Raw genomic sequence first — 13,494 nt, forward strand, 5'->3', positions numbered from 1 at the left:
AATAGGATTGGCTCAAGCTTCAAGCAAGAAGACTCTACATTTTATATTTGTGAGAAATCACTTTGAGTCCATAGGAAAGCCAATACTATTAAAAGGGGGTGAGGTATTATGACGAATTAGTTGCTCAAGTGCTTAGAGGTAGCCACCAAAAATACTTAGCCATTCTCCCACAAGATATCTCTGTCCAAACCCAAACCTGCAAAATTGGTGCCACCAACTATTTCCATTCGGCCCTACAGATTTCACACTCGACAGTTCCTATGCCAAACCCTACCATCTCGGTATCACCAACTTTCACATCGGTGCCACCGAGATTCAGTGACCAACTTTATGTTGAGAAGATTTCAAGAATCAGAATTTCCAAGTTTGAAATTGGTCTCATCGAGATTTGGAAACTAGTCTAGATTAACATATCGGTACCACCGAGATTCCTATATCGGTCTCACCGAGAATTCAAAAGTTGCCCCATTTAGTGCAACTCGGTAACACCGAGATTCTTTTTGGTGTCACCGAGTTGGGCAATAATGTTGTAACAGTTGGATTTTGGGAGATGTCTATATATACCCCTCCACCTACCTCTCATTTGTAGAGGAAGCACTCAAAACACACTTACACTTGCCAGATTCATTTTTCTGAGAGAGATCCACCTACTCATGTGTTGAGATCAAGAGATTCCATTTAAACCATTTGAACCTTTATTTCTAGCCACCCCAAGTTGCTTTCCACAAGATTAATCTCTCCTACCCCTGCCAAATCTAAGAGAGAGTGATTGAGTGTTGAGAAGAATATCTTTAGAAGCACAAAAGCAAGGAGTTCGTTGTTCTACCACATCTATTAAATTTTGGAGGGTGGTACTTCCTAGATTGGTTAGGTGTCACTTGGGAGCCTCCTACTTTATGTCGTGGAGTTGAACCAAGATGTTTGTAAGGGAAAGAAGATCGCCTACTTTGTGAATATCTACCGTGCGTGAGGCTAGTTCTATGTGGACGGAAGTCGTGGTGGAATAGACAAGGCCGCTTCTTGGTGGAACCCTTGTGGGTGGAGCCCTCCGTGGACTCTCGGATCCATTATCCTACGTGGGTTGAAGTCTCCACTAACATGGACGTACGATAGCGCCACCTATCGGAACCATGACAAAAATCGTCATGTCAACCTTTGCGTTTGATCTCCCTACCTTACCCTCTACTTTACATTTGCATGTGTGACATTCAGCTGCTATACTCTTAGATGTGGATGTGTAGGGTGTATTTGACTAGTAATAATTGCTAAAATTGGCCCACGACTAAAATTGGGAAATGCTAGTTTTTATCTTGTCAAGTAGTCTAATCACCCCCCCTCTAGATATACTTTTGATCCTACACCTGCTTTTGCCTAAGTAAAAACGGTTCCAAATGAGGGCACGATCGTCACTTGGGCGCCAAGATGGACATGACTATCATTAGTTCACAGGAACTACCTTCATTTATTAGTTGCAAACCTAAATTCTCCTAAGTTAAAACCTACCTCTAGTGAGGACGTCCTCCATGCTCGGGGATTTAGCTCTGAACCTACTTCCGTCTAAGGAACAACGGTTTCGAATGAGGGCATGACCCTCACTCTGCTGCCAAGATGGAGAGGACCATCATTAGTTTGCATGAACTACCTTCATTTCTTGGCTGCGAACCTGATTTCGCCTAAGTTAAAACCTACCACGAGTAAGGACGTCCTCCATGCTCGGGGGCTTAGCTGCAAACCTGCTTTCGCCTAAGTAAAAACGGTTTCGAATGAGGACATGACCCTCAGTCGGGCTACAAGATGGAAATGACCATCATTAGTTCGCAGGAACTACACTCATTTCTTAGCCACGAACCTGAATTCGTCTAAGTTAAAACCTGCCTCGAGTGAGGACGTCCTCCACGCTCGGGGGCTTAGCTGTGAACCTGCTTTCTCCTAAGTAAAAAACGGTTCCGAATGAGGGCACGACCCTCACTCGGGTGCCAAGATGGACATGACCATCATTGGTTCACACAAACTACCTTCATTTCTTAGCTGTGAACTTGAATTTGCCTAAGTGAAAACCTGCCCCGGGTGAGGACGTCCTTCATGCTTGGGGGCTTAGCCGCGAACCTGATTTTTTGTAAGTAAAAATGGTTCCGAATGAGTGCACGACCCTCACTCGGGTGCCAAGATGAACATGACAATCATTAACTCGCATGAACTACCTTCATTTCTTAGCTGCGAACCTAAATTCGCCTAAGTTAAACCGAGCCCCGAGTGAGGACGTCCTTCACGCTAGGGGGCTTAGTTGTGAACGTGCTTTCGCCTAAGCCCAAATTAACCTCAAGTGATAACATTAGTCACACTTGGTAACTTAGTTGTGATCAAGCAATCGCCTAAGTATTCTGGTACCCCGTGCAGAAGCATGCTAAACATTTGAAGACTCAAAATTCGAATGAAGGTAAAGCAAATTGAGACTGCATTCGGTTCAAAGCAAGAGTACGGATAGCAGGAGCCCAAGGCCCACTCAGAGTTTAAGGGTTACATAGACCACTCGACATTGTGAGGCAAATCAAACTTAATGTATTTTATCCAAGTATCACTCGGAGCACGACGGAGCCACAACATCTATGAATGTGCCGAGGTCGATCCCATCGGCGATCCGAGTGGCAGCCTCCATGAACATTTCCATGAAGTCCTCGAACTTGGTGTTCTTCTTGTTGGTGACCTTGAGGTTCTCCACCTTCTCTTTGTGCACTCCCTAGCAATGGACGCGGACAAGCGAGAGGGCAATCTCAGATCCGTCTCGAGCTACTGATTTCTTCCAAGATAGCACTCGGCTAGGTACCTCCTTCACTCGATCAATGATGGCTTGCACATCCTTGGAGAATTCCTCACCAGGAGTCAACTCTTGGTGGCCGATTCAAGCAACTTGAAGCAGACCAACACATGGTTGATGCGGTCCTCCAGTCGGAGAAGAGACAAACATGTGTTGTCCCTGAAAAGCCCTCTTTGTGGATTCAACTCCTTTTCGATCCTCTCGGTCTTTTCATCAACATTGACGCAGAATTCTAAACACAATCAAATGACAAAGGACATCTTTTCGCTCATTTCCTTGCCAAAGTCCTCGACGAGCTGTTCCAATTCGAGCTTCTTGGCGGTGACTTGCTCAAGCTTGCTCTCCCACTCGGCATAATGTGTCTTCAGCTCGACAAGTTCTTCAACGGACTTCTTTGTGGCAACATCCAAGAGATGCTTCTCCTCGACTGATTTGAGCTTGGCATGAGCCACCTTGGTCTTCTAGCTAGCTTCCTTCTAGGCAGACGCCAGATCCTCGTCCCTCTTCTCGAGGGCCTCCTTCATACTAACTAAAGAAATAGAGGTCTTTGACCTCTTAGCAAGTTGATCTGGTAAAACAACCTCAGTCGGACGGGGAGAGAGATCAAATCTTAAGGCAGTCGAATGGGAAATGTTTAACTTCGGGTGAGTGTTTCTCCTTCTCCAGGCGCTCACTCTTAGCTTTCTCGACATCAAGGCTGAGGCGCAGGTCCTGCACCTCTTTATCCATGGCATCGTAGCGGCTCCCGAGCCCATAGACATTCTGTCAACAACAAACACAATTATTCAAAATTCAGCAATGGAAACTCTAAGACTACCGCTGATTACTTTAGTCAACGACAGTCCCTGGGACTACACCAAGTGGGTGCGTTGAACACGCCCCCACTAGAAGGATGAGGAGATATACAAAGGGCCATGTACCCTATCGATCTATGTCATGTCAAAATAGGAACTAAGACTACCGTTGACTGCTTTAGTCGACGACAGTCTCAGGGACGACACCAAGTGGGTGCACTCAGCGTGCCCCCACTAGCAGAGAACACCCGGTGGGTGTTGATACGTCCCAAACGTATCTATAATTTCTGCTTGTTCCATGATCTTTCGGGTGACATTGTTACATGTTTTGCTACACTTTTATATCATTTTACACATATTTGGACTAACCTACTAGCACAGTGCACCCAGTGCAAGTTTTTGTCTAATGATGTCTATTTTGCACGGGCTTTTACCCAATTTTTCGAAGCCCGAAAAAAATCCAGAAAAATATATAAAAAATCAGAAAAACAGAAGCTCCCGGATCACCGATGGAGGGCCAAAGGGGGGCCAGGGGCCTCTCACGCAGCCTGCTGGCGCGACCAGGCCCTAAGACGCGCCAGGAGGTCGCTTGGGTGGGTCCCACCTCCTCCGGTGCCCTCCTTTGGCCTATATTTAGAGTCCCGATAGGAAACCCTCGCAGACTTTCTGGAATCGCGAATTTCTCCATCATTCCGCCGCCGCAACACTTCCAAGATCGCAGCTTGAGGAGACCTCTTCCCGGCACCCTGCCAGAGGGAGGATTGACCTCTGGGAGCTTCTCCACAGCCATGGACGCTTCCCGGACATGTCGTGAGTAGTCCTCCTTGGACCATGAGTCCATGACCAGTAGCTATGCGATGTGTTCTCTCCAATCTTGTGCTTCAATGGTTAGTCCTTGTGAGCTGCCCTACATGATCAAGGCATCTATGTAATTCCCTTGCTATTGCTATTTTCGGTTTGTTGGGATCTAATGGATTATGAGATTATGTTCAAATTTTTATGAGTTATATATTTGATTATCCTTTTATATTATGTTCCTTAGTGATTCATGCATGTTCTCCGTTGCTTTTTATTGCTTTGGCCAAGTAGTAGATCGTAACTCCAAGAGGGAGCCCTATGCATGATTGTGGGTTCGGGCCCCTCAATGTCTAGCTTGAGTGACAAAAACATGAGACTAGGGGATGTTTTTGTTGCCACCAGGGAGAGAACAACGATTCTTGTGACCATGGTTGCAAGGATTGTTTACCTTATGCATAGTTCATTAATGCAGTTGTCCGTTGCTTGGAGTTTACACTTTGGATGGGACTCGCAACTTAATACCGGAGATGTGTTCTGGATAGATACCTCAAGGTGGATGATTAGTAAGTAGATGCTGATGAATAAATGGTCTACTTGTCTTGGCGTACTGGCCATTACTATCGAACCTCTAACTATCAAGGAGTGTAATTAGCATTGCGGTGCGATCATAATTCGGTCAATTGCCCAACTATGATTTGTTTACTCTAGCATAGTTGTTTATCGTCTATTGGGAGAGAGACATCACTAGTGAACATCATGTGACTCCGGTCCATTTCACCATCATTATTTACAGCTCTATCATTTACCGCTTTCATTTACTTTTCCGTTGCAATCACTATTACCTTCCCGCTTGTGTTTTGATCCTTTGCAAACTACAAGGCTGGAGAGATTTACAACCTCTTTGTACTCATTGGGAGCAAAGTTATTTGTTGTGTGTGCAGGTCCACGTCTTGTGCTGACCAGGACAGGAGACACCTACTTGTTGAGCCTAGGAGTCCTACTGGTTCGATAAACCTTATAGTCTCTGTGTAAGGGAAATTTCTGCTGACTACATCTGCACCTTCCACTTGGGGTAACCAACGAGGGGCGATAATTATATACATCATCTCGTCATCAAGCAAATTTCTGGCGCCGTTGCAGGGGACTCCAATCTTCAAGATAGGGGAGTTGCACACTATCTTTTACTTTTGCTTTTTAGTCTTGTTAGTTTGCTTTTCATGATTGGCATGACTAGTGAGGCTTATGGAAAACTACACTCTTAGTTCGCTGCTTGGGGAAGGCCGGTTTACCACACCCGTGGTAGAGAAGTCTCCTCCACCTACTGAATGTATCCCATTCAAAATACCACTTGGGATAATTGAAATAATTAGGAATGATTGTTATGCAGGGGATGGAAAAGTCAATCATAGTATTCATTTGTTCAAACTTACAGAACTTTGTGTGTTGTTTAAGATTTCAGGTTTGACAAGAGATGGAGTCATGAGGAAATTATTTGCCTTGTCACTGAAAGGAAAAGCATTGGAATGGTATAGGCTACTAGATGATTCTCACCTACGGGATTGGGAAGAGATTCAGTCTCTCTTTTACTCCAAGTTTTATCCTCTTCATAAAGTCCATGTGGATCATCATAACAATGCTTTATGTGATACTTATATTGTTGAGTTTATTCATGATCCCACTGAAAATTATTATGAGAAGGGAACATATGCTTATAGATATTTCAATAATATCAAGTTCCCTCTCTTTATGTTGAAGGTTTTGAAGCTGCACTTGTTTTGCCTTCCTATGCTTATTGCTTTGTGCTTCAATGAATTATTCTATTGCAATATTCGTATGCATAGGAAGCATGTTAGACTTAAGTGTGTTTGGTATTTGCTTCTTGATGCTCTCTTTTGTTCTACGACTCCTATTCCTACGAGAGCATCATTAAAATCTTAAGCCTATATTTATGGCTATAAAGAAAGAGCTCTAGGGAGACAACCCTTGTTATCTTTACTTTGAGTTTTTACTTTCAGTTTTAGTGGTCTTGATGCTTGTTACTACTGTAGCAACATCATTGTATCTTTATTTTTAAGCTTTGTGCCAAGTTATAGCCTCCGATTGCAAGCAAGTTCAAAAGTTGTGACATGCTGTCCAGAAACAGATTCTGTCTGCCTGACGGAAAAATTCGCCAAAAATCACCATATCATCTTTTTGATCAGAGTTGTTTTGACAGCATGCTCGGTATAATTTTATTTCTCGCATCTGTTCTGAGTTTTTTTGATTTGAGTTGCAGAAGTTCCCCGAATAAATTATTTACTACGTGTTGTTCTGTTTTTCACAGATTCTGCCATGTTTTGTGTTTTCATTGTTTTGCGAATCCTAAGCTTGCTTTTTATTTGCAAAAAACTTTTTACAATCATGAGAAGCAGTATATTTTCATGAAAATATTTATTTCCAGCAGGTATTGAATTATTTTATTAAGGGAACTAACCACTCTAATCAACTTATGATGAGTTTTGTATGAAGGGAGTTTTCAAGTATGCGATGGGAGAGATGATGAAAGAAGATATAGGAGTGTCAAGCACTCAATCTTGGGGATGCCCCCATGCACCCCAAGAAATATTCAAGGAGACTCAAGCATCAAAGCTTGGGTATGCATATCAACAATCATCAGTTCGTCCATCTCCATGCTATATTTTTATCACTTCATATGATATGTGCTATGCTTGGAGCGTGCCGCTATTTACTTTATTTAGTTTGTTTTAGTTTTTCTTGCCGTTCATAAAAATTCGGAACATAGCCTACCTTGTTTGGGAGAGAGACATGCTCCATTCCACTCTAGAACACAACATAGATTTTCATGCTTATCTTTTTGTGTGTTCTTCATCTTTTCGTAGCTACTCTCATGCTTAGCTCTTAGTTTTCATGCTTATCTTTTTAAGAGCTTTTATTTAGGTTGATTTTGGCACTCTCTTGAGTTATCATGCTTATCTTCTTTAGAGAGTTGGCTCGTTGCACTGAGTTATGTGTATTTCATGAGTAGGTAATTGAGATTGCTATTTAAGTATAGTAGTAACCTGCAATAGTTTTGAGGTATTGATTTGAGTAATGTTTGGACTATTGGTGCCAAGAGCTTGAGATTATTAGTGATAGGCGTCGTATTTTGGGAAATCCGTGTGTATTTCAAAAACTAAAAAAATTAGTTGAGAACTCTAGCTACTAAATTGATCGCTAACCTCTGGAGGGGTTGGAATATATAGAGTACCCTCACGTTACCATGAATCTAGGATGCGCAAGGATAACCAAACCCCCAAACACTCCTCCTCGGGGTACTTGTCTCTTTGTGAACTTCCTAACTAGATAGAGAGTTACCGATAATAAGTGTATGAGTTTTTCAGACTAATGTGAGTATTCGATTGTTGGCACTTCCACCATCCATATATTGCTAGCCTCTTTGGTACCGTGCATTGCCCTTTCTCACATTGAGATTTGGTGCAAGCTCCGCCGGTGCATCCAAACCCATGACATGATACGCTGTGTCATACATAAGCCTCATTATATCTTTCCTCAAAACAGCCACCATACCTACCTATTAAGGCATTTCCATAGCCTTTCCGAGATACATTGCCATGCAACATCCACCATCTCATGACTTGATCTTCATGTCATATATGCTTTTGCTTGATCATAGAGCCGCATGCTAGTTGGGCCTTTCCCTCATTACTGCTACATGACGCGCTAGTATCATTGCATATCCTGCTACACCGACAGAGGCATACATTTGCATACATCATGATAGTTTTCACTTGTCTTTATGTTGAGTACTTCTTATAAAGTGTGAAGATTTTTCATTTTATTCATGTAAAACATAGAGTGTTGCCCTTAAGTGAGGAAAAAGATCCCAAAGTGGACAAAACAAAAGATCCCAAAGAGGATAAATGAGAGATAAAAAGAAAGAGCCAAAGAGGCCACAAAAATAAAAAAAGAGGGAAAAAGTAATAAAAAGAGAGAAGGGGGCAACACTACTATTCCTTTTGAAAGATCCACACTCGTACTCAATTGCTATATTGGTACTACATAGAGATTATCAATCATGCATAACTATGTGGGGGGAGCCTTACACTATAGAACCTGATTTGCATATTCCAATTACGAGCCTCCTCAAATGAGCTCTTGGTCTTCATGAGAAAACAAGTTGGATGCACCCCCACTAGTTCCATTGGAGAGCTTACCTTAGCTCATATGTGCATCCGTTAGATGGCAATCCCTACTCCTCACATCATATCTATCATTTGGCTTTCTCTCGCCTATGGTTGTCCTCATTGATGTGAGCCTTTCACACCTTTTTTGTCTTCCTTCCCTATCATTATTCTATTTGCCATCCTAAGTGCCAACATATCTTGCTTACACTCATCCATTGCATGAATGCTCAAAGTCGAAAGGGAGAGGATCATTTTGACTTGTGCCTGACTAGTGGTCTGGGGATGAGTCAAAATAAGATTCCGAAGGAGACTAAGTGTGAGGTTTAGTAGATTGAGTTCTCAATTAAAAATATATTTTATAATCTCAACCAATCTCCCACTTCTTGCATGCAAACACCATTTGGAGACATTCGAGTCACGGATAGCGAGAGCTCTTGCACCTTTATGTTCTTACTTTGCTAAATTCAATACTAGATATAGACTCTTGCTTGTTATTGTCTTAACTTGAATTGCATATCTCACTTGCTTTACTTTGAAGTTCTTATATGTGTGTTAGCATGTCACCATAGAAATTATTGTGTTATCATTTATCTACTCAAGGACGAGCACAAATTAAGGTCGGGGATGTTGATACGTCCAAAACGTATCTATAATTTCTGCTTGTTCAATGATCTTTTGGATGACATTGTTATATGTTTTGCTACACTTTTATATCATTTTACACATAATTGGACTAACCTACTAACTCAGTGCACCCAGTGCCAGTTTCTGTTTGCTGGTGTCTATTTTGCACGGGCTTTTACCCAATTTTCCGAAGCGTGAAAAAATCCAGAAAAAATATATAAAAAATTAGCGAAATAGAAGCTTCCGGATCACCGAAGGAGGGCCAGGGGCCTCGCACGCAGCGTGCTGGCTGATATGTCTCCGTCGTATCTACTTTTCCGAACTCTTTTGCCATTGTTTTGGAATCTAATTTGCATGATTTGAATGGAACTAACCTGGACTAACGTTGTTTTCAGCAGAATTGCCATGGTGTTGTTTTTGCGAAGAAATAAAAGTTCTCAGAATGACCTGGAAATCTACGAGGAATTTTTGTGGAATATATAAAAAATACTGGCGCAAGAATCAACTGGAGGGACGGAGCCAGGAGCTCACAAGCCCACCAGGCCCGCCCCTCCCCCCTGCCCGAGGCTAGCAGGCTTGTGAGCCCCTTGGAGCTCCGCCGCCCCCAATTCCAGCTCTATATAACCTCTTTCGTCCGAAAAAAATCAGGGAGAAGAGTTCATCGCGTTTTACGATACGGAGGCGCCGCCACCTCCTGTTCTTCCTTTGGAGGGCAGATCTGGAGTCCGTTCTGGGCTCCGGAGAGGGGAGATCGTCGCCATCGTCATCATCAACCTTCCTTCATCGCCAATTCCATGATGCTCTTCATCGTTCGTGAGTAATCTCATCGTAGGCTTGCTGGACAGTGATGAGTTGGATGAGATCTATCATGTAATCGAGTTAGTTTTGACGGGGATTGATCCCTAGTATCCACTATGTTCTGAGATTGATGTTGCTACTACTTTGCCATGCTTAATGCTTGTCACTAGGGCCCGAGTGCCATGATTTCAGATCTGAACCTATTATGTTGTTGCCAATATATGTGTGTTTTAGATCGTATCTTGCAAGTTGTAGTCACCTACTATGTGTTATGACCCGGCAACCCCGGAGTGACAATAGCCGGAACCACTCCCCGAGATGACCATAGTATGAGGAGTCCATGTATTCACCAAGTGTTAATGCGTTGGTCCGGTTCTTTATTAAAAGGAGAACCTTAATATCCCGTAGTTTCCATTAGGACCCCGCTGCCACGGGAGGGATGGACAATAGATGTCATGCAAGTTCTTTTCCCTAAGCACGTATGACTACATACGGAATACATGCCTACATTAGATTGACGAACGGGAGCTAGTTGCATATCTCTCCGTGTTATAACTGTTACATGATGAATCACATCCGGCATAATCATCCATCACCGATCCAATGCCTACGAGTTTTTCCTACTGGTCCTTGCTATGTTACTTTGCCGCTACTGCTGTCACTGCTGCTACTGTTACTCTGTTGCTACTTCTGCTACTTTGCTGTTACTGGTTACTGTTGCTACTGCTGCTATCATACTACCTTGCTACTGATACTTTGCTGCGGACACTAAATCTTTTAGGTGTGGTTGAATTGACAACTCAATTGCTAATACTTGAGAATATTCTTTCACTTCCCCTTGAGTCGAATAAATAAATTTGGGTTGAATACTCTACCCTCGAAAACTGTTGCCATCCCCTATACTTGTGGGTTATCAAGACCTTTTTCTGGCGCCGTTGCCGGAGAAGCACAACTATATTCTCTGAGTAACTTGGGATTTACGTCTGCTGGTCACTATGAGGAATCCGATAGATCCATGAACTAAAGTCTTGCCCTCCACTACGAGGATAGGTAAGGAACTGCCATCTAGCTCTGCACTTGATTCACCTTCAGTTATGAGTAAGTTTGCAACATCACCTCCTGCTAGAAATCTTGATATGTCATCTGTGCTTGATGATGCTACTTCTTCTGCCCATGATGCTTATGATGATGCTATGCTTGATACTGCTTTGCCTGATGATGCTATGCTTGATACTGCTTTGCCACTAGGTGCATTCCTTGATGCACAAATTGCTAGAGTTGCTCTAGATGTGATGATACTTCTGAAAATGCTGATACTATTGAAGTAGAACCTCCTATTTTGCCTGCTAGAACTAGCTCTCCTATGCCTGAATTGCCTGATATGCCTGAACGTTATGTTATGGAGGGAGAGATAGCTGAGGATTTTCTTGCGTGTAAGGATAACTATGATGTTCAGAAACTACTGCTCAAGTGGAAAGAAAAATCTCTGAACTCTAGGATGAAATATGACCCGAAGTTTGCTACTTCGCCTATCTTTGTGATCGATAAGGATTATGAATTCTCTGTCGACCCTGAGTTAATCACTCTGTTCGAATCAGATCCTTTTCACGGTTATGAGTCTGAAACGGTTGTATCCCATCTTACCAAACTGCACGATATAGCCACCCTATTCACTAGTGAGGAAAAGATCCGCCACTACTATATCCTCAAGCTGTTTCCTTTCTCGCTAAAGGATGATGCTAAGACCTGGTTCACTTCTCTTGCTCCTGGTTGTGTGCGTAGCCCCTAGGATATGGTCTACTACTTCTCTGAAAAATATTTCCCTGCCCATAAGAAGTAAGCTGCCTTGCAGGAAATATACAACTTTGCTCAAGCTGGAGAAGAGAGTCTCCCACAAGCTTGGGGGAGGCTCGTCCAGCTAGAGAATGCTTTGCCTGATCACCCTCTTGAGAAGAATGAAATACTTGATATATTCTATAATGGACTTACCGATGCTTCTAAAGACCACCTAGATAGTTGCGCCGGTTGTGTTTTTAGGGAACGGACCATAGAACAAGCTGAGATCCTATTGAATAACACCTTGTGCAATGAGAATGCTTGGACTATTCCCGAACCACCTCCTAAGCTAACTCCAAAGAAAAGAGGTATTCTATTCCTCAGTCCTGAAGATATGCAAGAAGCTAAGAAATTTATGCGAGAGAAAGGCATTAAATCTGAAGATGTCAAAAATCTACCACCTATCGAAGAGATCCATGGTCTCGATAACCCGATACATGTAGTAGAAGTAAATTCTCTGCGTAGGTTTGATGAGAGTGATATTCCTTTTGATAAACCTGCCAACCTATTCCTGGATGAATTTGATAACTTTGTTGCCAAACAACAGAGTTTCAACGATTATGTTAGCAGACAATTGGAATAAAATGCTTGTATGCTTAGTCATTTAAGTGCTTGTGTGGACCGAAACGTCAACGATCTTAAGCTTCTGAGTAAACATGCCTCTATGGTTAATACTCAAGTAGAACAAGTACTTAAAGCTCAGAATTACTTGCTCAATGAGTTGAATGACAATTCTGTCAAAGTCGTCACCTGAGGCGGTAGAATGACCCAGGAACCTTTGTATCCTGAGGGTCATCCAAAGAGAATTGAACAAGATTCTCAAGGAGTTAGCACTGATGCATCTAGTTATCCTAGAAAGAAGAATAAAGATGATAGGAACCTGCACGCTAGCAACCCAGATGCTGCTACACCTGAGAGTCCAAACGATGCCTTTGTTTCTGATGCTGAAACACAATCTGGTGATGAACATGAGCCTAATGATAATATCAATAGTGATGTTCATGTTGATGCTCAACCTAGCAATGATAAGGATGTGGATATTTGTTGGGGCATAGTTTATGCCTAAGTAATTTTGGTGATTGATGACAGTACCGCAAAGGACTAACTGTGTGTATTAAGATTTCAGATAACACACGTCAACGGCACAAGACGACTCGCCCCCTCTTTCGTGGAACAGAAGCACGGTGTTCTCTACGATTCTCTTTATTTGAGTCATAGGAAAGCCGTACTATTAAGAGGGGAACCGTAGTGGAAAGGTTTGGGTGGAATCAATCTTGCACGCGCAAACTTCACATATTTTCCCCCTTGCCGGCAACTTTGGAGTGGCTCCCGCCTTAGTGTTTCCTTCTTCTTTGAAAATGGTCCCCAGCGGTAGTACCGCTGGGCCTAGCGGTAGTAACGCTGCAGCCAGTGGTAGTACCGCTAGCTGGCGGTAGTATCGCCCCTGGTCAGCGGTAGTACCGCTCCAGGAACTTCGTACCGCCTGCCTAGCGGTTGTATGTGGACGGACCTTTTTGCAAAGACTTTCTTGGCGGTGGTAGTGCTTATGCACTACCAGGGGCCCAACGGTAGTACCGCCGCTGCCAGCGGTAGTACCGCTGGAGTGCTAGCGGTAGTACCGCTGTAGCCAGGAGTAGTACCGCTA

Source organism: Hordeum vulgare, chromosome 5H, assembly GCF_904849725.1.
Source record: "Hordeum vulgare subsp. vulgare chromosome 5H, MorexV3_pseudomolecules_assembly, whole genome shotgun sequence".
Classification (NCBI taxonomy): domain Eukaryota; kingdom Viridiplantae; phylum Streptophyta; class Magnoliopsida; order Poales; family Poaceae; genus Hordeum; species Hordeum vulgare.